Source organism: Camelus bactrianus, chromosome 14, assembly GCF_048773025.1.
Source record: "Camelus bactrianus isolate YW-2024 breed Bactrian camel chromosome 14, ASM4877302v1, whole genome shotgun sequence".
In the NCBI taxonomy this organism is placed as follows: domain Eukaryota; kingdom Metazoa; phylum Chordata; class Mammalia; order Artiodactyla; family Camelidae; genus Camelus; species Camelus bactrianus.
In genome coordinates this window covers 12,976,087-12,996,570 of record NC_133552.1, presented here as the reverse complement: position 1 = coordinate 12,996,570, position 20,484 = coordinate 12,976,087, and the positions used below count along the sequence as shown (strand labels likewise).

At 39.8% G+C, this 20,484-nt stretch overlaps 1 long non-coding RNA gene across 1 annotated transcript in view; it reads right to left on the bottom strand.

Moving 5' to 3' along the window:
* The window catches only part of LOC105066185 (uncharacterized), a 46,751-nt gene that overhangs the window by 22,428 nt on the left and 3,839 nt on the right, over positions 1 to 20,484 (bottom strand). The window contains exon 2 of the long non-coding RNA XR_006723507.2: positions 17,297 to 17,402. This is a non-coding gene — a long non-coding RNA (uncharacterized LOC105066185). The remainder of the gene's footprint in view (positions 1 to 17,296; positions 17,403 to 20,484) is intronic.

Genomic DNA, 20,484 nt, shown 5'->3' with positions numbered 1-20,484 from the left:
ATGTTAGCCAAGGTGCAGGAAAGCTGGAAGGGTGCAGGTCAGGGGTTAGCAGAGGCGCCTGCTCTGTTTATGCTCATCTCCGAGTAATCACCGTCATCCTCACAGCACTGACGTCCTAGCCACCACTCCCAGGTTCCCCCTTGGCTGACTAGCCTGGGGCTGTGTGCTTCACATGTATCACGTCACTGATTTTTTTGAACATTCTCTAAGGTAGGTATTAGTCTCATTCACAGGAATTTAATAAATTTTCCAAGGTTGCAAATAAGGGTTCAGCCAGGATTTAAACCCTAGATCATCAACCTCAAAAACAATTTTTTTTCAGTACTCCCCAACAAGAGATTTGAGGAACAACTATATGGATAATCTGTAGTAAGTGGAAAATGAATTTCTTCATTTGGGTTCAGTGAGATATTCTTAACGGGATGACCACAAACATAGGAATTTTGAAGCTGTAGTTGATGTTTAGAAGAAAAATCATTAAAGGAGTGGAATAACAATGCAATCAAAGAGTTCTGGGGGGCTAATTCAGTAGGGCTATTTAGGGAAAAAATTAGAGGCAGAAAACTCAGTGGGGCAAATGTTAAAAGTGGCCACAATGAAAAAAGAATTTTTTAAATGGGATGGTAAGTGAGAAACGGCAATGAGAAGTCATTTTCCCAGTGTCATTATAGGCAAAAATAAAATTGTTCTTTCAGACTCTAGGTCAGCTTGTGATAATCCACAGATTGGTGGTTTAGGCTGCTATTTCTAAGTTTGAGTCTCTCTCTGTTCCTGTACTGTCTCCCAGAGGGATCAGGAAGAGAGGGGAGGGAAGAGCCGGGTGCGTCACACTTCCGGCTGCTGAATGCTGCTTCCGTGGGAAAGGAGTTTGTAATGTGGTCCTAAAGTGAAGCTTCTGATTTAGACAGACTGAGTTTCACCATGTGAAAATAGCTCACTGCTAGTCATTTGTGTAAAATCAAGAGATTTATATAAATTTAAAACATTGGGGGGAGTAATTAGGTCTATTTATTTTTATTTTTTAATGGAGGTACTAGGTATTGAACCCAGGACCTCATGCATGCTAGGCATGCACTCTATCACTGAGCTATATTCTCCCCTTAAAAATCAAGAGATTTAAATAAGATTAAGCTCTTTATTAAATTTTCTGAGATATTAAAAATTAAGAATCCGATGACCTCTGCCACATAAATTAACTCTGGTGAGTACCCTGACCTACTGAGTGATAAACTGGCATTTACACTGGAATTATAACTATCTTGGAGAGATACCTTGAGACTTGTGAACATCCTGTTTCTCTTCAAACCCTTGCCCACTGATTGTAACATTCATGGGTGGATCCTGCCTGCAGCAGCCATTACTGTGGTTTTCTGATGGCGATTTTTATATTTTTCTCACTGCTTCTACATTTATTAAGTGGAATTCTGAAGGAAAAGTTGCCCCTTCTCCCCTACATTTATTTATTCAATTATTTATTTACATGTGTATGAACTTACAGATATTAATTTTGTCCTATGGGTTAAAATCTTATACCATCATTATTTGTTTTGTTGCTCAAGTTGTTCTAGTTTTAGCCTTTCGGAACATTTTCAGGTTGGCTCTTGTGCCCTTTTGACATGACCCTCCCTCTTTTTAGAGCACATCCTTGTTGTCTGGTACCACAAGATGCTGCAGGCTCATCTCGTCCCTGCCCCAGCCCTGGAATCAATCACTTCTCGAAGGATCCCTGGTTTCTCTTACTGGAGAACAATAGAAACCAGGATGGTGCATTAGGTTGAAGCTTACTCTTTGATGACTATAAAGCTTATATATCAGAAAATTTACTGATAAAGGATCATGTAGCATTGTCAGTAATAATTCTGAAGCAGAGCAGACAATTATATATGGGTTAGATTTAAATATGGTTTAAAATGCTCTCTATGTACCAAGAGTGTTAGGCATGAATGCCATTTATATCAAAGTTGAGAAAATGCTTTTCCTTCCTAAAATGCTCCTTTATTCTTTAGGAGAAATATTAATTTTCTTCTTTTTTCATCTCTATCCTTCTATCCATATTGTCAAACTAATCACATCTTATTTTATTTTTATTTTTTATTTTTTTAAATTTTTATTTATTTATATTTTTGGTAGGGGGAGGTAATCAGTTTATTGATTGATTGATTTTTAACAGTGGTACTGGGGATTGATCCCTGGACCTCATGCATGCTAGGCACACACTCTACCACTGAGCTATACCCTCCCCCCAATCACATCTTATTTTAAATAGTAGAAGGATAAAATGTTCAAGCTCATTAATAATCAGATATGCAAAGTTAGCAATGAGACTGCAGCCATCTTATGAAAATATTAACAAATACAAAAAGCTTGGTAAGATCCAATATTGTTAAGAATGTGAGAAAGCAGGTTCTCTAGGGCAACTTTTTGAGAGCTATTTGTAATAATATCAATTGAAATGTTAAATGTGCATTTGTCTTAGCAACTTCACTCCTAGAAGTGGATCTATCAGAGGTGTAAGTACAAGTATAAAAAGATCTGTGTGTGAAAAAGAGAGAGTAGGGGAGAGAGTGCATTGCTGGTAACAATGAAAAACTGGAGACAACTTAAATGTCCAACAAGAGAGGGCTGGATAAATGCCGTATTGTGCAATTAAGGGAGAGTCACGAAGTGATGATGTTTAAGTTGTGAACTAAAGGATGAACAGGAATAAGCTGTGTGTGTGTGTGTGTGTGTGTTTGTGTGTTGGGAGTGAGGAGAAACACTGGTGAAGAAGCTACAGCATACAGGGTGGACTTGAGGCAGGAAGGAAGATGGTGTGTTGAAGACTTGGAGAAGAGAGAGAGAGGGAGAGTGGCTCAAGGAGGGGCCAGAGAAGGAGGTGGGGGTAGATGGCGCAGAGCCTTGAGAGGCATGTTGGGCTCTATGTGGGGGATATGGCTTATCATGAAGCTTTTCACGGATCAGCCCACAGATTCCCCATTGTGGGCCACAGACGTGGATCCAATTCACTTTGACCACACGTCACTCATCCATTTCCCTTATTTCATGCATAACTGCTTCCAGAGGCCTCGTCTGCCCCTCCTGACAGGCTGAGCTTTCCTCTGTTGTTGCACCTGTCATACTGAATTGAGATTATTTATTTCTGTGTCAGTCTCCCCATCTCCACTGTGAGCTCCTTATTTATACTTTTATCTCCATGTCTAGCACAGACATGCAACAAATAGCTGTTGAATTAATGAAGTAATTCAAACAATCACCCCGGGAACAGGGTCTTAACCTGGAGTCTATGGTCTTGTTGGGGGAAGAGGTATGTCTGTGGAGAGAGTTCAGGGTGGAGAGAGTGCCTGTGAACTTAGGAAAAAAATCCCTTCTTTATTTTAGTGGCCTCTAACTGAAAATTAGCATTTCCGTCAATTATGAATGCACACAACAAAACACAGTAGTATTAGCAGTATTAAGACCATCACCCACAGAAGTCACAGCCATTTTCACATCACATTAAAGTTGCTGCAGATATCTCAAAATATAATTTATGCTCATTACCACTTCAAAATTATAGTAATTATTAGACCTGCCACTAGATCTTGTTATTTAATGTGTTGATAAAAGAATAATTCACTATATCACATTAAAATATTTTGATAACTGTATTTCAACATAATTGGCTTCCTTTATAATCCGATATATTTTCTTTTATGCATTTAAAAGCATTGCTCTGAGAGGAAGTCCACAGGGTTCTTTGAAAGAGTCCACGACCAGGCGGTTAAGAGCCCTGCCCACAGAGTGTAGCATATACAAACGTTCAGGCCACACTCTCTGTGATGACGTGTTGTTTTGTAAATTCCAAGTGTCACCACTTAACTCCATTTCTGTTGAACAGGTGTCAACTTTTCCTCTCCCATCCCCAACTCGGGCCATTCTGATCTCCTTCTGCCCTCTCTGCCCTTGGAACAAATGTGCTCATGCTCTCAATTCTTATTTCCATAAGAACGACTATTAAATGTGAATACACAGCCTGACCTCTCTCTGGGCCCCAATCACCTATTAATAATTATCTATATTTCTTGTTGTGTATCCAAGATTATCTCAAGTTCTCCATCTTTCTCCACAAATAACCTCTATTTCCTAACATCTTCTGGTCAGATAACAAAACCCAGGAATTCTCCTACACCTTTGAGTTTTGCAGTTAGGTTGTCTGAACGGTGATTTACTTTAAAATACTTTACTATTAACACTGTGATGTATGTGTGTATAAATTAACTTCAATCCACACCCTAGAGGCTGTTCACATTTGAAGTACGCTAATTTGGAACCCATACTCGAGAGGGGATTAGTTAACATTTGAAGTACCCTCATTAGAAATTCATTTTCTAGACGCAGTTACACAAGCACTTCAAATCCATTACTGACTTACAAGTGAAATGATATGATGTCAGGGATTTGCTTCAAAATAATCCAGGAAGAGGAGCAAATAGGAAGGGATGGGGATGAAACAATGTTGACCACAAATTGCTAACTTTTGAAACTGGGTGATGAGTAATATGGGGGGGGGTTATTAACATTCTCCATATTTTGTATATATTTGAAACTTTTCATAATAAAAAGCTTTGCAATGTCATAATTACAATCTATACCAGAGTGTCTGTCTAATGATAACAGATTGAACTCTTGCCATCTACTTTCCTTCCTGAAACCTCACTAAAATCACAGTAAAGGGTTTTTTTTTTAAAGCATAAGCACGTGAAGTTGGAAAGAATGGGAGAAACGATGAAAAATTTTTAGAGGCTGGATGAGTGATAAGGGATTAGCAGACCAAGAAAATGCGAACAACCTGTTTTACCCTACAAAACCACCCCATCACCACCACCAGCAAAATCAGTAATTGATTATACCAGATTCCCCTGGAAGTGAAGGTAGAAAGTGGTCGGTAAAATAAGAAAGGCTGATTGAAAATCTGTTTAAGAAGCAGCTAGGTACCATGTATAAAATAAATAAGCAACAAAGACATATTATACAGCATAGAAAAATATAGCCATTATTTTGTAATGACTTAAAATGGAGTACAATCTATAAGAATATTGAATCACTATGTTGTACACCTGAAACTAATATAATATTGTTAATCAGCTATACTTCAATTAAAAAAAAAAAAGCAGCAGCTAGGTGCCCACGTCACCCACACTACTCTGGCAAAAGACTGGAGATTTGTCCACAGCAGGTAAAACAGAGGGTTTGAAGTGAAAGATATGAGATACGACAGAAGGTACTGTACTGCCAACAGAGGGATTAAATAAAAACCCTCTAAATGTCTAAATCTCTCCTCCCATAATACTGAGATGCACTGGCACCACCGGTTTCACCTTTTAGAAGAAGTCTCACCTGGGCACTTTTCACTTCCGGTCCTGGACTGGTTGCCCTCTGCACATGGTGAACAGCTGTCATCCTGGGGTCTCTTGTTATCTCTTCCTAAGGATACCTCTCTCCTCCGGTGGTTCTATTTCTTCATGTAGCTCACATCTTCCTCCTCCTTAGTTTATTTCGTCTTTTGGTGAAGCACATCCTCCAGCAGCTCTTTATGCTGCATGACAGCCAACCACAAAACCTAAAGTGGGCATCTAGCCTTCAGCCTGGGGGCTGGATTCAGCAGGGCCGTCCTTTAGACTAGTACGCCTGATTGGTTATAAGAATCACCTGGGATGCTTATTAAAAACACTGACACCTGGGACACACCCCAGACTCTCTGATCAGAGTCTCCATGGCAGGGACTTGGACATTCGTTTAACAAATTCTGTCATCTGGCAAGTATGAGAAACACTGCTGTAGGTGTGGGTTCTATAAACCCAGGTCTTCAAAATCTGCCCCAGGCAGGCATATTGGAGCCAGCTGGGGAGTTTGATAAAAATACAAATGCTGCTAATGCAGTCCCAGAGATTCTAATTTCAGATACTCTGCAGTGAGTCTTGGGAATGTGAAGTTTTAACAATCTTCCTTCCCCAAGGTGATTTCGAAATACAGCCAGAAGGCAAGGTACGGATGCTTTAGTAGACAATGCTTCCTGTTACGTCTTTCATTATTTTCCACTGATTTTGACCTTTACTATGTTCAAGATACTTCCTGCTATTTACAAATCCACTGTGGGAAAGAAAGGTAATGATCCCTAGCTATAACAGCTTCAGTTTGGAGTGAAAGACAGGTATACAAACAATTAGCTAAAACACAATGCTAATCAGTGATCAGTATATTTGAACCCAATCAGATTAAGTACCCTTCCAATTTTCCCATATATATTTATCAAGTACCTATTTGTGCCAGGTACTATGTAGGTTGAACACTTGGTACCCCTCCAAATCCATATATGAATATACGAATTTTGGGAACATGGGCTGATTTTTTTGGTGGTGTAATTGCAAAGCAATCTGAATCTGATGATTGCTGGCTTTGATATCATGTCCTCCGCTTTTGGAAAATCACTTCACCATCTACTATTTTTCTCTTTCTCTCTCCCTCTCTTTCTCTCCTACTTGCTGCTGCTAATATATGAAAATCTCAAGACATTTACTTACAACCCTATATAAACTCATTGGAATGTTACTGCCCCTACTCAGAGGATATTTGGAAATGTGTCTTGGGAATATAGTTTTTGATTTCTGGTTGTCACCATGACTCTTAAGGGAAGGTGGTGTTACTGGTATTTGGTGACTGGAGGCCACTCTTGTAATATACAGGACAGTCCTGCCTCAAATGTCAATATTGCCCTTGCTGAGAAACGTCAGAAGTATGTATCTGTCAGCAAGTGTTGGGTTGAACTATATGGAATTGCTGCTTACATAGGTCAAAAATAGACAGTGACAATGTTATGTTGCCCAACCTACTACTTGTCCAGCTATTCAGAGCAGCCCTAGGGGTCCAATCTGATTTGAGCAAAGAAGATCAAGAGGCTGATCTGTTTACAGGACCAAATATGGAACTGATGTTCCCTGAGTTGAGGCTCTGCAAGGCCTGATGTCTGGAATGGTCCCCAGGACCTGCCATGGAAATGGAAATTAGTGTGGGCTACTCCAGTGTTCTTGAAAGCTTCACTTGGTCTAATCCTAGACCTCTGAGGCTGGGCCAGCATAGGTTGGCCTCTCAGTCTGGCTGTTCGGCTGACTTTCCGCTGATGCATTGCCTTCTCTTTTTTGATTTTATCCCTTGCTGGCTCTATCTATCATTTGCAAATTAAATCAATAGTAGCTTTTTTTTTTTCTTTTTCTTTTAGGAGAATGAGTCAAGTCCTTAAGATCATTTTGCAGAGTAACCAGCACATCGTAAACACTTGTGGTGGGAAAAACATAGAAATATTATTTTACATTCTTTTCTCTGTGTGTTTTTCTTGCCCTCACTCCTCTCCTCTCCAGTCCCAAAAGGGTGATTGGGACCTTTGGGATTCCCAGCCTCAGTGGACAGTTTGTAGGACTCATAGCGGAAGCTTCCTAACACCAGCAGTTTTTCTGGGTTTTGGTAGACGTCTACACCACTTGACGAGCTGTGCTGCTGGGTGTCCTGGAGGTAACAGTTGTATATAACAAGGCTTTTCGATATTAGAAATGATTAAGGAATAATATATCTTAAATCATTTGCCAAAATAGCAATGTACTTCCTACGATTTAACTTCTAGGGCCTTAAAGTAAATTGCTTGAAGAAATTGGTTTCCAAAGATTACAGGTGGGTAATTTTTGCTATGTCTGTATTTAAGTGGAGATCTAAGAAACCCATCTAAAAGAACAGTGGACTTGGTGACTTGACAACTGATTGAGCAAAAAGTTCTTTTTAAAAGGGTTATCTGGAAGATTATGACTCAAATTTTGGAGGATTGGCAGTGGAAGGAATCACAGCACATGACTTAAAAAATAAAAGGAGTGAGCAGAACATTGAGCCTGTACACAGCAGGCACTCCACAAAGGACTAAAATTAACATTCAGAAACAATGCTAAGTGTTTACGAACATTTACTCATCTTAATTCTCCAAACTGGCATTCGACTACATTTATTAAACCTGAATTTCCTGTTGGTCAAAAAGCTTATGAGGAGCAGAGTTTTGTGTTTAAGCACAGCGTGCTTTCTAGATTGAACATTTATAGAAGACCCATTATATGCAAAGTTTAAGGAACATGATGTCAGACATCCTGGAGTGCGAAGTCAAGAGGAAATGCCTGAGGAAGATGACAAGTGACAGCATCTAATTGCAAGTCAATTGGACTAATAACTTGAAAGGAGAGCAATAAAATATTTAATCAAGTGCAGAATTGCCAAAAATCTGCCTTTCTGCCATTCTGTCTTCCACATTATCCTGGGATGGTTTCTAGGTAGTAGTTACTTCAGAAGCAAACAATCACTCACTCAAACCTCCTTAAGAGAAAAAGGATTTGTGTTAAGTCCACATGGATTTGATTTGGGTCAGAGGCCCTTCTAGAAGCCAGCTCCTCTTCCTGGTACCCATGGTCTGTGTGCTCTTGGTACAGCTGCCCTGGCCTCTTCTCTCCACCAAAGAGCAAACTTTATCTCAACCCTATATACTTAAACTTGGAAGGAGGTAGAAGGAGTCCTTGGAAGGAGTCTGGCTGGCTTAGTAATAACCATAGTCTGTACTGGCCAGAACCATCCATTCAGGCCACCTCATGATCCTGTCTGTGGATGGGTGGCCCTTGGATCAGATCCTCTGACCCCCTTACCCAGTCATGCTCAGGCAGCTTTCCTGATCTGGGGGCTGTGGGCAGGTCAGTTTCATCTAGAAGGAGAAGGGGTCTGGAAAGCACTGCATCTACCTGATAGACATGTCCAGGCTACATTTTTTTAAGACAGAAAATGAGTCATGGTACCTCTTTTTCATAATCATTTGTTTTTTTCTTCTTAAGTTCTTTGGGGTTCCCACTCATCATCTATTGTAGTAGTTTCCTATAAGCAATATGTGCGATGCTTCTTGGCCTTACCCATAACTACAGAATCAGTGGCATGAAGAATAGAGCTAACAATTGCTTTTTCTTTCTTTTTTTTGGCAAAATTCGCAAAGTTCCCCAAAATGTGCCTAGTTCTTTTCAATGGCTAGCAAGCTAGCTGGCAGAACGGAAACTCAATAAATGTTTGATCAAAATAGAATAAGGTGTTCTTAAACTATCCCAATATATGAAAACATTCACCTACTTTCTTGTCCTGAAAGAGCTCTCCCATTTCTGCTAAATTTTCTTGATTCCCCCACCCATTTGAGGGACACGGACAGCTCAGTCTCATAAATGCTGGGCTGCCTAGTCCCCTTTCCTGGTTCCACATAGGCAGAGACAGGATCAAATCCCGAGATCTCTCCCTCAGTCCACCATCCTTGCAAATACCTGCTCAGCATGCTCGTAAAATCATTCGATAATCTATTAGCATAGTGTGGACTTAATCCAGATGTGGGGAGGAGGTCCTCCCCTAATGAAAACATAACTTACAGAACAGAGTTTTAGAAGAAGATAACAGTGGAACACTTTGCATCTCCTTCTGAAGCATCAGGTTCCTGTCTACCCCAAGAACAATGGCGTTGAATTTGCTTCTAGGTGCATAACTAAAAGAGCTAGAAATAGATCACACAATTTCTCCAGGGTGCTCTTGTTTTAAAACACAGTGTTAATAATGATCATCTTCTTTTCAAAATGCCTCTTCTCACCCCCTAAAATGCCTCCCATAGCCCTGCACTGATTAAGTGGCAAACCTTACCCTTTCGTACCTTTCCATGTCCTTGCTGTCTCAACTGTTTAGAGGAACATCCTCCTTATCTGATTGGGAAACTGCTTATTATCCCCAAAAGACACAGCTCAGCTTGGCTGCTGGGGGAACAGGGCTCCTCCCAGGCTCTCCCTGCAGAGTTGGCCCTGGCCACCCCCTTGTTCCCCGGGACCCTGTGGCTCAGGGTCCATGCAGCACACTACACTCAGATCACCAACACGGGAAGCCTGGTTCCATGATGAGCTGTGCCACTGTGCATTAACTATTTACTGCCTCTGTGCCTCAGTTTCCCCATTTGACAGCAATCGTAAAACTTGGTTTCTACCCCATAGAGTTGTTGTGATATGTTGTATAATAAAGTGCTTAGAATAGCGCCTTCACATAATGAGCAGGAACTAAATGTTAGTCCTTATTCATAAACATTGTGTAAGCGAGCATCCGCGAGTTTCTTGTTGAACAACTATGTTTTCTCTAAGTTGGTAGTATACACCCAGCATAAAGAGAATCAGACAACTGCTTTTTTTATCAGGGTTTCCAATTTTACCTACCTGTACGGGCTGTGATTTCAAAATAAGGAGGCCCACATTCCCATTCAAGACTGCATAAGCCAGAATGTGCTTGTAGGTGACAGTCTATTTTCATTCTTTGAGCGAGGTATTTTAGTCAAACTATGGAATGCAGAAGAATATGAGCTCTTTCATAATAATGATTTTGGAGTGGGGTAGGTATAGCTCAGTGGTAGCATGCAGGCCTAGCATGCATGAGGTCCTGGGTTCAATCCCTAGTACCTCCATTAAAAAAATTCACATAATAATGATTTGCATTTTAACAGGCTTGGTCATAAAAAAAAAATTTGTCCTGTCCCTTCCTTTCCCCTAGAGCGTTAGTTGAGATGAGATGTAAAGTTGAGTCAAATTTATGTGCTTCTGACCTTATGAGAAATAGACCCTGGAGACAGTTTTTCAAGTTGTCTAGTTCCTGTGAAATTATAATAGGTAGGTTTGGTTTTAGAAGAACTGTCAGTTAAGGCAGCTTTTTTCCCCCTACAGTATGACTAATAATGGCAGTTATTAAAATTGAAGCTAAAATACCTAGAATTAAGATTTTGGCAGAACACACTGAGACATTCCACGGTTTGGGACATTTTAAGTATATGCCTTGATGAAATGTTCACTTCTCACTTAACAGATTTTAAAAGCAAGAGGTGGAAGTAAATGACAGACATAAAAGTTATAGACAAATGTATCTCAAATGCTCCTCCAATGAATTTCATAATTAAAAGCAGGATAAGGGAAAAAAGCCTGAGTAGATCAAGTCTGAAGGATTGAAAATAGCTAAGAAAGTCCTTGAGGAAAGTCTTTGGGGGCAAGTTAAATTTCCTGAGAAGCTTTACTCTTTGTGAAGATGTAATACTTTGAGAATATTTTTCGCTGTCAGGACTAATCTTCCGAATCTGGCACAAGATTATAAGTAAAAGGTTGCACTTGGCCCATTTTTGACATGAAGCTATCTCTCGTTTCCCTCTGGCTTTGCAAAAACAGGTCCTCATCACTGACTAAAGTGGAAACCCTGAATCACTGCATATCTTCCCCTCAGGGGCCCGGGGACCTTTCAGTGCAGAGCAGGCTCCAGTTGGCTGTGGAGTGCTGCTTGGACGCCCGCTTCCATTTTCTCCCCTTAGTTCTGGCTAAGGGTGGACAGAGAGCTCGCCACCTTATGGGCTCCCTTTGCCCTAGTTGGCTGCACATTCTACCCAGATACAATGAGAAAAAAAATGGTTTCTATGTGCAAATTGTCATTCCAAGATTATTTTACTATCTAAAACAGGGCTTGCTTTATCAGGGACAAAAATCTTTCTCCACATTTAATTAACAATCACTCCAGTTCCAACTCTTACACCCTCCCACCCTAGCCCCAACCTCTTTGCCTTACTGCCCATCCCCTCAGAGATCCTTCCATTTGCTGATCCCTTGTGGTATGGAGTGTTTTTGTCTGTCCTCCTTATAGGAATTTTAGTTTTTATCATAATGGCTATTCGTCATATGGCCCCCATAACAATTACCCTTGTTCATGAAAATCCAAGGCATAAATTTCCTTTAAAGATTGATCCATTCCCAAAGCCTACTTCCTCCCTTTTTCTCAAGTGAAACAAAGGTTCTATTTTTAGACTAATAAAGAAGCTGCTTCAGAAAGGGTGTGAAGATCTGAGGGAACTTCTCTCTTAATGAGCATATTTACTTATTAAGTGAAAATGATCAAGTTCCCCTAAATGCAACTGAGTTTTCTCCACTCAAACTAAATATTAGACAGAGTAAAAGATACAAAGAAGTCAAGATGGTTCATGTTAAAATGTCTATATAACGAACAATAATAAAAATGATGAAGTATTTATAGTGTTTTAAGTAATACAGTGTGAAAATTAAGCAATTTTTAAAGGCTTATAAAATACTTTTTTTTTTTTTACTTTTCTATGAGTTTATTTTTTCTCTAAAAAGTGAACCTTTTTTGCAAATGGACTACAAATGTCATATACCAGTAGGGGGCACTAAAACATTGCTTTTAAATGTTATTAAAAAATAATCAGTGTAAAAATGGATCTTTTGGCAACTTTTCTTTTGCCCCTTCAGGTTAATGGGAAAATGATGGAGGACAATGGCAAGGGAGAGAAACACAGTTCAATAAGAAGATCAAAGCTAACAAATTACCTTGACTAAGTTTGCAGAGAATCATTTTCTGTGTAAAAACTAATGTGACAGCTATGCTTAACATGTTTGGAATCATTGCATTTCTCATGGACACAAAACTTCATGCTAGCTCTCTGACACCCCATAACTGTGGACAATTATGTACGGCGAGCCCTCAAATGGAAACAAATGTCAAAACTCATTTGCACGTGGTCTAGTATACCCTGTGATGGTCTAGAATATGTCACATTTAAAATCCTAGATTGTAACAGCTTTCAGGTGGATGGTAGTTTGGGCTTGGACCCTTCAGCCATCCACTTGAGGTGTGGCAAGAACACACAGTGAGGAAGATGACATTTCTGGGTGTCGGGTGCCATACTGACCTGGTCAGGTTGGACTACTGGGTGCTCTGCTCTTTCCTGGCTGGGACAACCAATGCCCTGAGGTGAATGAACATCTGGTCCTAAAAAAGTGAGTGCTCTGTTTCTTGGATTGTTTATTTCCATGAGAATGAGAGGGAAAACAAGCCTGTGCATGTCCCTTTGGCCACGCTGCACAGCTGGAGAATGTGCACTGAATTTAGCCTGGTCTGTGGCATTCCTGTCATTTGTTTCGCAAATTTTAGTAGTATGGAAAGAAACCACCGGCACAGGGAAAAACAATTCCTATGGCTCTGAATATGTTAAGATTGTTATCAAATACAGAGCCCAGCCCAGCTAGTCTCCAGTGGGGTAGGCTTGTGCTGGACAAGAGATGAGGGTTTAGATCCAGACATGGGAGCAGCTGCAGTAATGTGAGCTGAAAGGAATGCAAGTGTGTGTGGGGAGTGTTGATTTCAAAAGCAGGTTCTCCAAAGAGTGCTTCTCTCCCCATTGAGAGGCCTGTGCTAATATTAAGACGAGGAAGGGCATTAATGAAATGCTGTCATCAGCCCAAACAGGTGGATGGCAGAGGCATGTACAACGTGGCTGAGATCAAGTCTGAGAGATGGGGGTGACTGACTGACAACCCACATTTTCAGCTGTCATTCCAAAAGGCCCAAGCTGCCAGAGGCCTGCGAGGGAGCTTCAGAGGTTATCTGGAGGGCCAGTGTTTACAATCTGGGTGGACTGGATCCAACAGTGACACCTGAGGCTGGCTCCAGGGAAGGCTGATCTGGCATTAGGTTGCCTTCAGCAGCATGGGCCTGGAGCGGGTGCAGATGGTAGCTTGACTGCACTTTAGGTGGGTATGGGAGGGAGGAACTTCATGTGGGCGCCTGAGGGGTCTGCCATAGGATCTGGTCTACCCTTGCCTTAGTCAATTAGCTGGCATGCCTTCCCTTTCTTTCAGTGAGCCCCTCTCACAAATACGTCTCATCCAAAGACTGCTTTTCGTGCATGTGGTGTTTCTAAGGCTCTCCAGAAGCCTAGGGAAAGCAGAAGAGCAGAGCTCCAACTGCTAGGGATGGTGAACGAGGACCTCTTTTCCCTTCCATTTTTACTGGTCCACAGGATATTTTACTGGGGGCAGGGGGCGATGGGCCAGTATGGGTGGGTGTGGCTGAGCATTCATGCACTACAGATGCAAGACCAACAGAAAGGGGATGTAAGCCTCTGAAGAAGCTAAGGCCGAGGTGGACAGTGGAGTTCCACCCAGCACAGAGCCCCTCTGAGCATCTTTAAAAGGATTCTCCAACCCTGTAAACACATCTGCAATGCCTGGGGCTAATCCCAGCTGCAAGGCTTTTATATAATTGTCTCAGCTGACCACCCCCACTACCCCCTAGCAGTAAGTATTATCATTCCTATTATTCAGATAAGGAAACTGCCTGGAGGAATAAGGAGCAGAGATGAATTTGAATTTAGGTCCTTTAAACTTCCACTCTAGCCATCTTCTCATCTTTGTTCTGCTGTGTGTTGGGTTGGTAACAGAGGGGTAATAAGGGTTAGATCTACTAACTAAAGAAGCCAGGCGGGTTACCAGTTAAGAGCAAAGACTCTGGACCAGACTGCTGGTGACTCAACCTCCCTGGGCTCCCATCCCCTCTTCTGTCAAGGAGTTTTGTGAAGATGAAATGAGCTTTTATGGTACCAGTGCTTGGAACTACACCTGGCACATAGTAAGTGCTAGATGTATGTTTTCCTCTAATGCTGACCACGCCACTTGTTTATAAACAATGCATTAGCAGAATGGATTTAGTTGAGACTTCGCCCTCAGGGTAGTGCTTTATTTGCCTAACTGCATTTTTGGGTTAGGGCCCTTTAGTCTCTCAGTGGAATGTTAAAAATCTACCCTACCTTTGGAAAAACATAACTGATCCTTTAGTCAGTGGATTCGTTTACTAGGGCTGTCTTGACAAAATACCACAGACCGGGTGGCTTAACAGAAATTAATTTTCTCACAGTTCTGGAGTCCAAGATTAAGGTGTCAGCAGGACTGGTTTCTTCTGAAGCCTCTCTTGTTGGCTGGCAGACGGCTTCCTTCCGGCTGTGTCCTCGCACCAGCTTTCCTGTGTGTGCGCTCACACGTCCCTAAGTGCTTCTCTGTGTGTTCAATTTTCCCCCTTCTATACAAACACCAGTCAGATGGGATTAGGGCCCATCTGAATGGTTTTATTTTAACCTAATCACCACTTTAAAGGCCCTTTCTCCAAATGCACTCACATTCTGAGGTTCTGGGGGCTTCCATATGTGAATTTGGCAAGGGAGGGGGACACAACACAGCCCATAATAGTCAGGTTCCTCAGTCCAAAAAAAAAAAAATGTAGATACGCTAACTTCAAAGAATGCAGCGGGTATCATTTAAAGGGAGAAGTTGAGAGCTTGGGAGCAGTGTGATGACTGGTGGATACTAGAGGAGAGCCATGCCATGATTATGAGTACATGTGGGTACCACAGTACACACAGGGTTTTAAACTGAGAAGGAGACCGCGATTTGAAAATTTCCTCTAGCTTCTCTCTATATACGGTATAATTGCCTAAGAGGAGAGGGATAGTGGTGCAGGGGCAGTAAAGGGAAGTGAGTGTGGACTGAGGAGACCTATTCCAGGAACACCGATGATCCCCACCTGGGTCCAACTCAAGAAAGGCCTTGCAGTCTCTTTGGGAAACAAGAAGAGATCCATTCTAACCACCTTAGTAATTTCTTTATCATGACCTATATAAAAATAATTTTTCCATTATGACCAGTTTAAAAATGTATCAGCAAAGGTAGCTAAGAAGGTCCTTGCCAACAAAAAACCTTCACACCTTTAAATGTTTTGGGGTACCATTTACATTACAAATTCTTACCTTGACTGAGCAACTGCTTTTGTTTCTTAATTTCAAGTCCTCATGATTTCTAATTTAAGAGGTTTCCATGGTTCTCATCAATTTTTGTTTATTAGTGACTAAATTTGTTGTATGTTTTAATTGGGCTGTGAAAATAGGTGGCATTTACGATCTTTTAATAGAATCCTGGTGTGTACACATAGGAACGTGAGTGTGTGTGCCCGTAGGCGTGTGCACATACACACACACAGGTTGATATGTGGTTTTACAGTATAATTGCCAAGAATAACTAATCCAGGAATAACTGCAGAACCTGATAATACAGGTGGTGTTTCTTGTTAGAAATAATTTTACATGAACAGATATTAATTCTTTTAAAAAGTGAACATTAAAATTAAGCTACTGCCTTCTTCCTAAATAAGTATTTAAATAGTTAAAAAAAAATCAGACCTAGAAAAAAGATCCAGGACTCAGAAGCCTATTCCAATTCTTTTAACTAGATACTTAACTGTTGTTATTGTTCTGCATGTTTTTGTTTTGTTTTGTTTTGTTTCTTTTTGAGAGAGCTAATGTTGTAGGACTAATTCTGTTTTCCCTTCATGAGAAAGTCACTTGTCTCCAGTTTTTAGGTTTCTTAGAGGCAACATCTCTTACAAAACATGTTGGGGTGTTTAAGTGGGTTTAGTTTTTAAAGAATTTTACCCCACAAAAGAACCACAGAAAACTGAAGAACACATTGTATCAATTCTGTTTCACAATTGTTTTAGAGAAATTTGCTCTATTGTTAAAGTTGTGCTGCTTTCTATGATAACATTATCTGTTAAATGAAGCTGCCAGTACTATCATCAGCTAAACTCCCCAAATGAGTCAGCTAACTTTATTTTTAACTGCTTTTTAATTGCCTACTGAGACTATCAAGAATAATGTAACAGGATTTTTAAAGCCTTTATAGCAAAGTTTTGGTATATCAGACCATATTAAAAGGTGCATCAAAGGTTTAGAGTTCCCAAGTCATTTCCACGTAGTTTTCCTTTTAAAACCCAGCTGTAGGGCATGGATAGATAGTTAAAATCACTGAGATTTGAGACTGTTTCTAAATTCCTGCTATGACATACCATGGATAGTATACATCCTATCTCTGAATTCACAAAGAATCAGTCGGATTGCGGCAACCAATGCACATAGCATGAGAATAAGGAGCCATAGTAGGATTTAGAACAAATATCGGTGATTTAGAAATCATGTTTTTACCTAAGTTGAAATCATTTGTATAGTAACAAAAACCTACCTACGAGGTTGTACCAATGTCAGAGAACAAACATTTCATCCCTGTTTCAAAGCACTTTGAGACATTATTCTAATCCCCACAATACCACTTTGAGCTATGTAGGTGGCAAGTAATACCAAGATAAAAATTCAAAATGCAGGATAAATTGAACAGTACTTAGGGAATAAAAGAGCTTTAGTTGATCGTGCTTTGTTGATTTCTGCTTTTCTTGGAAGATCCATTGGTGATTTCATTTCATCATATTTTGCACGTAGGGCCAACATCACGGCACACTTGATAAAACAGCTACCGTGATCTATAAGAAAGCCACTGTGTTTCCACAGCTTTCTACTCACACAAGCCTTGGCTGGAGATGAACGAGGGACATACGTGGTTTGCTTTCATATCCAGGTGGAAGCATTCTGCCCCTTTCTCCATCTTTCTTCCCCAAGCCTCATCAGTCTGTGTCCATGAAAAGTAAAACATCATATCAAATATATGGCTATTAATTATATATGGAAAATATAATTGGATGATTAACTGATTTTGGTTATCATACAAACATTGCATTAATCTTCAACATGTGCTGACTCTCACAACAACTGCATGCGTTGGCTAACTCAAACTAGGACATCTTCTGGAGGTGGGAAAGCACTGAGGGATGATTTTCCTTTTGTGGTTTACTGGCAATTTAAATTGGCTCAAAAGAAGGTAGCCACAGATAAGCTCTTCTGACTACTACCAGCCTGTGGTATGTGGGCTGCCTATACTTCTCTGTGATAGGAGGCTGAAGACAACAGAACACAGCCTAAACTCTCAGCTGAAGGGGGTTTTATTCACTCTTTTCATGAAAACTGGGGGCATTAAGATAGGATCGCACCCCATTCCCAAAGTAAATTTTTCTAAAGGTGCTTTACAAATGTTTCTGATATTTTACGCTCACTTGGTGGTAGAGAAGGCACTTTCCAATTCACTTTAAGGTCAACTTCAAAACAGAAACAAAACGGTTTCGTTTGTTTTGCTCAGAATTTTGTTTATTGTCTCATGAAAGTCAACCTTATGGCTTTGATTGGTCCCCAGCAGGTTCAGCAAAAGAGCTGGAGTACGTAGTCTTGGAAGAAGGTCCCCCCATTCGAATTGTAAAATATATGTTCACTTGTTCTGAGTTAAATCCAAATTTCTGAAACTCATATGAGGAAAGGCTTTTAGATAAACATCCAGTGGTAACCACTGTCTTTGGTGGGGATAGAGCTCAGTATGGCTTTTGAACTTGGTTTGACGTGTCTTTATTCAGGATAAGGATAGCTTTGGAAAGAGTTCCAGATAAGCCAACCATTCTGGAAGGGCAGGTTGTTCTTACTGTATACTGTCTGAGGCTGTCTGCTCAAATAAGCAAGTGCTAATGGCTTGAAATCCCCCACATCATTTGTGTTATACAAATGCAAACATCAGCATTATTATTGTTATTTATCTATCTCTAGGCTTCTTCATTAACATAAACTAAACTGGTTTCAGGCAGAGCTGATTGCTGACAAAAATCCCTCCATCCCGCAAAATGTTCAAATGTCAATTTTCTGGATAAAAAAAACGGAATCATCAAATTAACCTCTGGTTAATTTTTAGGCATCTAGAAAAAAATCCCAATATTTTATGGAGGCAGAAAGTGGTGTGTTAAACAGGACATGAGCTCTGGATTTTGATAATAGTAGGTTCAAGTCTGATTATAATTAGATAAGCTTCTAAAGTTATACCTTAGGTAAGTTTCAAGGCTCTCCGTACCTCAGTTTCAATTTCTGTAAAATATGAATCATAATAACTCCTACATTATTGGTTGGTTTTGAGGACTGATTCAGATAATAGCTATATAGTGCTTAGTCCATAATTACTGTTGATAATAGTTTTTATGAACATTAGGGAATAAAGAAAACTTTCACATGTATATTCTGATTCTGGGTAAAAAATGATTTATGGTTTAGAAGGGAAAACATTTCCAAATAAGAGCTATATATTTATATTTATCAATTTATGTATCATCTTGTTTTAGATGATGCATAAATCTGAAAAACAGGACATGATCTCACCAAGCCTGGTCTTGGATTATGGAAAGAGTTTTTCCAGGTTGGAATCTTCTAGAGCACAGTCATGCAATATAGCCGTCAAATATTCTGTTTTCAGTTTGTTGTTCAAACACAAAATTATTTAAAGTACATATGGCATCGTATGAGACAAATCAGTGTTCCCTCCAGCATGACATCAGTGATCAGCTAATTGGAAATTCCATTTTTAAATGTTAGACCTTAGAATATAGAATATTTCAGTGCGTTTTAAAGGCTGTATTTACCACAAAATAAAAACCTGATATCTCAGAGAAATACTATTAATCTATGTTTAGTTTCTAGCATAGTAGACTTTGCATACGGGTGGGCCCTGTGAGTTAGCCAAATTTGAGCTTTGATAAACTCTTACCTCCTGTTTTCACACCATAACTGACACAATCAGTGACTATACGTATCATAGTAAAAACACATGTACTCTAACAACACAGTCATTACCTCTTGTTATTGATTTTTATCGACAAATAACAAGAAACAAGGTTAGTTACTATAAAATGCTAACCATTTCTTCTTCTTTCATCCTTTTATTACTGTTGTGGACTCTCTTCTTAGGTGTTTACAATCACATTTGACTCCCTTTCCCTACTATGATGTTATGGAAATAGGGCAATTTGATTTGAAAACAACAACAACAACAAAAACCTGATTATTGTAAAACAGCAATTAATTCTTACTGCTTAACTTGAACATTCATACATATTAGTTTTCCAAGTAAATAAGTAAAATGCCTTGTTAAACTTCCTTTCTGCCAAAAATGTACTACCATCTGTGTTCTACATGGCAGCTTTTTCTTATTTAATACATATGTCCCCCCCTTTTTGGGAAACATGTTAAGAGCTTTAATATGACATGAAACAGAAATAAAATAGTAAAAACACATTGTGTTTCAAGCGTGAATACAAAATTCAGATTTGTGACATTCAAAGAATTTGGGATTTCACGTACCATCCATTAATTTTACGGTAACTCTCAGTCCTTAATATTAGAAAAAAATTTAATTGTAATGTGTATGCAGTTTGGAGTTTGGGAGAGTAATTTTATCATTTCAAAGATAGTTAAAGACCGAGTGTTTAAAATAGGCTGAATTTCATTCAACAGTCTGGAAACCTCCAGTTAAAAAGGTAATGTGAAAAGCAATGTAATACAGAGTTTTGTGGCCTGCATGCTCGAAGGTCTGAATCCTCGGCCCCATGCTTCACTAACTGTACAGCCTCAGACAAATCACTTAGCTTCACAGTCTGTTTTCTTACCTGTAAAAGGAGAGTTTTGGGTGAGACCAGTAACGATCACCTATAAATCTATCACCCAGATAGAACCACTAACATTTTTAGCTGATAGTGGTACCTCCAACATTTTAAATACTGTATCCCTAGCATTGTTGCAATGCTATTATGAAGGACTGGTCCACTTAATTTTAAGTGACTACGTAA